Genomic DNA, 6,000 nt, shown 5'->3' on the forward strand with positions numbered 1-6,000 from the left:
AATAATGCGAAAGCTGAAGTTTTATGGTATAGATAGAGCTAAAGGAACTAGTGTATGGATAGGGACAGATTGTAAGAAAATGGCTTGTTAATTTTAACGATAATCCTGTTTCCTTCCTTTCAAGTACACCCCTAGTGTTATATGTAAACCCCAGAGACAGAAGTCTGGTAGGACAAAGCAGGGTCCTTCAGCAACCAGACAGTGAATACACAAACACTGTCTTGCTATCCTGTTCTCTCCCTTTCAAGTGTTACATGTTGCTCAGCAGACCTGTCAAGCAGGATTTGATACTGTGACATTAAAGGGAGGCTCATAACGCCTGTCCTGCATATTCTGTGAAGTGTAGAGGAGTCATGTCTGCCCATTCAGGTCAGTCCATTGTTTGCTCCTGGAAGGCATTTTACACCTTTTCACACCTATTCAAATGCTAATCACTGGCTAGGAGACGTCGTAGAGTAAATGCAAATAGCCCAAAGGGACTTCAAGAAGGAAAAGGGTAACTTATTAAAAGTTGTTTTTACTTAATATTTATTAAACATCCAACTTCACCAATTAGTTGGAATTTTAATATCTAATAAAAATAGTTATTTTTCTAGTAGTACCATTTCAGAGATAGAGTAATAGGCTTTTTAATCCTTACTCTGGTTTTCTACATAGGAAAGCTAGGCATGCCACAGTGAAAAACAAACTTTTGGGTGCTAGTTACTGTTAAGACATGTTAGCATATCTTACTTGCAAATGCCATGCTCCCTGCATTGTCATGTGCGAGGCCTATATAGCATGACCTATTAAAATGTAAAAGGGAGGTTCTGACCTGTCAAAAGGGTTTACTTTAATAGGTTGAATTGCACTTTTTACACTGCGAGAGTCAGGCTAAACAGGTAGACCATAAAGCCATGTTTTACACTGTCACTGAACTGTATGGCACAATAGGTGCTGCAGTTCACTAGTGGAATTTAACATACAGGCCCTAGGAACATGTTGCACAATATATTAAGGACCTTCAGGCAAGTTAAATATGCCAATTAGGACTATGTCAACTCAACCATGTTTAAATGTGGGCAGATAGGCACTCCATTACTGGTTAGCAGGAGTAAAGTGTACAGAATTCACAAGTCAGCAAATATAAAGGGTTTAGCAAAAGGCGGAAAAATCTGGGGTTACGGCGCATAAAAGACAGCTTTCCAACAGGTGCTACGGTAGAGGAAGATGCAGCAGCGCTAGGGTAGGTCATCGGGCACAAAAGTAAAGGCAAGGGTAAAGAAACCAGAGCATATGTAGCGATTTAGGTTCTAGGTATAGGCAGGAGCAGAGGTACAAGGGCAATGATAGGGGTTGAGATACTAGAGTATTGGCATTTTTAGAGGCAGCGGGTATAGGTAGTATGGTATAATGAGAGGTAGAGAAACTAAGGCACAGACTGGGGAAGCGGTAGTAGGGCACAGGCATTTATAGATGTCAATGCTACAGGAAGTAGTAAGGGTAGCTGGGATGGGTTTGAGGTATATTGATAAAAGCAATGGGTACAGAAACTAGTGTAGAACCAGGATTAGTGGTTGGAGGGTATAGGAAGGAGTAGAGGTACTCGGGTATGGCACTTGCAGACATAATATGAAATATGTAGGTGTGTTGTAATGCAGTTGCCCCCTGCATGGCTTGTCTCTCCCAGCATGTCCTTGTAACTTTTTTGAATTGTTGCCTATTACTCTTGATGATCATGCATTTGCAATTTGAGCAACTCTGAAAAGATATGAGAGCCAAGCGACTCTGAAGAGAGACACAAAATGTACCCCTTTCGTCTGAAAATGACTATTGTCATTTCACCCGGCTTTGAAGAACTGGCATTGTCGGCAGCAACTACGTATATCAGAAGAACAAGTCTTTTTACCTGTTGCCTTCCTTGAGAGATTTGCTTTATTGCCTCACATGTTTAAAAGGGTCTGACAGGTTCTTTCAGTCAGGTCCTTCATGCATTCATATGTGGCAAGGATGGCTCAAATACACTCGCTCTGCATGAGCGAGGCTTGGTGGGGTTGGAGTGCATCTTGTGCTTTACTGTGCGCAATCAGTAATCCATTCTTGAGCTCCTGTATGTGTATAGCTGTTGAGCTCCTGTATGTGTATAGCTGGTAAGATGGTGGATAAGAATGAGCCTGCAGGAATGTGATTTGGTGGAAAACTCAGGGAACATTCCTTGGCCCTTTGAAGTGGTCCCATCTCATGTAAATGGTGGGTGGGTGGCTGACAGAAGCTGAAAGAACATCCACTGCCCCTTTCGTGCTTCATTTTTCCCCCAAGCGCAGACTTTTTTGTGTAGTAGACAGGAAGGGAAAAGCGCTCTCCTTTTATGCTACCTCTGACAGAAAAGACCCAGCCCTGTCCACTCTATGCCAAATATCCAGATCAAAAGAAAAGTGACTGGGCAGTGTGTGTGTAAGAGGCCTAATCCCCTGAAACCAGTCATTACCCAAAGCAGAGATGAGCCAAACTAGGATGAATACTGAGTAGAAATCCAAAGTCATTGTCTAGTTTCTGCACAGCAGTGTGGCGGAGAACGTTTTATTGACATAAAAGCCAACACCTCTTCCAGGATGGGCACAAACTTGAAGTTCCTCATCCCACTAGAAGTGCTGCTTGAAAGGGCCTTGAAGGAGGGATCCTGCTTGTTCAAATGAGGGTTAAATACCAAAGGCATCCATACAAGATAGCGCAGACTAACAGAGGAATCCACATCCCAGTGTCTGGAGAAGGAGATCTATGCAGTAGGAGCTAAAAAACTGACTGTAGCCAGCGCTACGCTGGGTTCAAGAGAATTTGTCTGCCTGTGCTGTGGAAGCTCGCCTTGAACACGAAGTTTTCTGTGCCACTTGGTTGCCCCACCAGAACCTCTGTCCCCTTCCTCCTCATTTACCCGAAGAAGTACTGTCAGGGAAACCAGGTGTTGGGGGACCTTGGTACCTCAAATTACACTGTACTCAGCCTAGTGTGAGCTGTGAACTCAAACTTGACTAATGGCACAGCAAAATGCTCTCCTATGTTGCAGCCTAGAAAATTGAACTTAAGCCATTCCCAACAATTGGGAACAAAAGCATTCACCTGCAGTGGGCCCAAGTTCTTGGAACAAGGGTGCTTCATGCCAGTTGTAGTGTTCAAACTGACTCCCACCATCTAAGCACTGTGTTGTGCCTCACGGTGATTCTTTCAGATTGAAGGCAGTAGGTTATTGTTGAGGGTAGAAGGGTATGAGCAGGTCAAGAGAAACGATTGTATATGTAGTAGGGCATAAGACACAAGGCTATAGGTTGGAATGAAGGATATGGTTAAAGAAAAAATGGTTGCATGAGAAAGAGTAGAAATGACTGAAGTGTAAGAGCGATGAAGAGAGAACGAATTAAGCAAATAGGAGAGGGAAGAAGTTGTGTACACAGGGAGGCAATATACTGTAAAGAGATTTTTTTTCACAACGAAGAGCTATGAACCCCGCGATTGGGTCAGTCATTAAAAAAAAGCAAGGAAGCAGGGATCTTCCACCAGGAGCTTCACTTTGAGCCAACACTTAATGACATTCCAAATTTTATAAATTATATTAAATGAATACTTGTACAAATGAAAAATGTAAGCATCGTTAAAAAAAGATGGTAATGAGTAAAGCGCCAAAGATCAGGAACCACATCGCCATCAACATCAGAACAGACGCAACCACCCTGCATTTCAGAAAACATCTGAAGACTAACCTTTTGAGAGAACTACACATCTCTAAACAAAATGAATTCATCACCCATGATTATTCTCGTTCATTGTAAACTATCATGAGTTGTACCCCGAGGCTCACGTCCAAGATTAAAGCTCCACTGCTTTATAGCTAGGCTTGCAGTATACAAATATACACAAATTCATAGTTATAGATGCTACTAAAGTGTGCTTTGCTGAAGTGAAGTGGAGGAGGGGAACAAGGGTACAATGGCGGAGCAGAGAAATCACTTTCTTATGGTTCAATGGAGGAATTATTGTGAAAAACAGTAGAAAGGAAAAGTAAGTGTGAAAGAGCAAAGACGGGACTACTGCTAGGGACTGAACAGATGTATGCTAAGAAAAGAAGGAGCTGAAGGACAGAGCCTTGAGAATACCGTAACGAAAGAGATGATGTTGTACTAGTCCCAAATGCGTCTATCTTTTGGTCACCCACATCTCACCCAGCCTTCTGGTTCTCTGGGGGAAGACAAAGTGGCAGAGGGGAACAGTGCATTTAGTGCATGTTAAGGTATAGGTAAAGTATTTCCCCAACTGGATTAGGTCAGCGCGCCATGCTGGAATCACAACAGACCACCCTGCCTTCAAACAATTCCTGGTTCAAAGAACAAAATACTGAACGTCCACCACCGATTCCTCATTCCCCATTGGGAAGCCTCCACCTCTTCACATAGGCCTTGGCCCACAGAAGAAGTGCCAGCGTGTCCTATGTTTTATGCACAAGGAGAATGCTCAGTGTTACAGGAGCACTAGGCTCTCAGGCAGGCCCACCAGAGATGAATGTATAATATGGTTCTTCTAAAGCATAAACCTAGCCAAAAGGTAGCGGAGCGCTGCACAGGGTCAAGGGCAAACATACAATCAAGGAGTAGAGGGAGAGGAAGGCAGGATGTGGATGGTTGATGCATTGTGATGTAGTATTCTTTAAAGAGGTGGGTCTTCGACTCTTTCCTAAAGTGGAGCAGCTTTGGGACGGTTCCCACAGATTCAGGGATGTTGTTACAGAATTAAATGCTGCCCACCATTGCAGTGTTCCTGGAGGTATACAAGGGCATTCCCGCTTACATTATCTCTGTCCTTTTTCGCCTTGCTTCTGCTGTGATCGCTGTGGGGGCCATTTTGTGTTCACGGGTCCGGTCATTCTGATTATCTCAGGGCAGTTACTGTCCCAGGAACACATTTTCCTATCCCCCTGGCCTGAATTATGGATGCCACACCAGAGCTCCTTTCCACTCGTGCACAATATGGAAGTTAGCCCAGTGGAGAGGAAGAAGGAAGGAGGGACAAGAAAGTCCAACTACAGCAAGGAAACTAGAACCCAGAGACACCTACAGCCCGGAATTAAAAAATAAACCAATTTTAAGCAGGCTGCTAAGTAAACTCAGTGTTCCCCTCTGAAGCTAGATCCCTTCGGCCTGGGCCCAACTCGCCCGTGCCAAAATCTGGCCCTACTGGTATATGGGGTATCACATGAGGTCATCGTCAGTTCTTTTTTGGCGTGGCCCTATCTCCGGCTGGGTGGTCTTATCTTATCCATTTCTACCTGGCGCGAGGTGGGAAGTAACCTTCTGCAGTGAGGACCCGCACCATAGTGTTGTAGAGCATCGTGGGCGAGGAGGCAGAAAACAAGCAGGAAAAAAACACACATGGTGACAAGGTACACTCTGAACATCAGTCCTCGCGAAATTTTTTACATCACGGGTGGGAACAACAAAAGTGAATGTTAGCTGTTGCTTTGAGCTTCGACCTTCAGGTAAACTGCCTGCAAACTTTAAGGACAGACTGTTATCTCGGCCCATCGGCTCCAGTTCCCTGCAGACGACCTTCCTCCGAGTGGCTCCCTGGCGCGCGTCCAAAGTGAGCTGCTGGCGCACGCGCTGCTTCTGCGGCCCTCCTTGGGAGCGCGAGGCTCGCCCCCGGTGTTTTCAGTATGGTCTGTAATCTGAAAGGCCCTTCCCACAACCCTTCGCTTTATCAGAGTTTTGTAAAATAGGAACTTTGTGTTTACCTTGAGTGCTGTATTATTCTGTTTGGCGAGATCAAACGCCGCCGTGCAGCACTTTGGCAAGGCAACAATCTCCATCAGAAACTAATAGCTACGCTATAAAATCAAGCAACTATAATCTGTTCAAGAACCGCATTGAAAAGCTCTCCACTGGCTTACAGCAGATCTAGGGTGACCACCTGGTAGTGATGCAAATTCTGGACAGGATTGTAAAAAATTCAGGACAAAGGGTCAAAATTCAGGAC

The sequence above is a fragment of the Pleurodeles waltl genome, chromosome 3_2 (genome assembly GCF_031143425.1).
Source record: "Pleurodeles waltl isolate 20211129_DDA chromosome 3_2, aPleWal1.hap1.20221129, whole genome shotgun sequence".
NCBI classification, from domain to species: Eukaryota; Metazoa; Chordata; class Amphibia; order Caudata; family Salamandridae; genus Pleurodeles; species Pleurodeles waltl.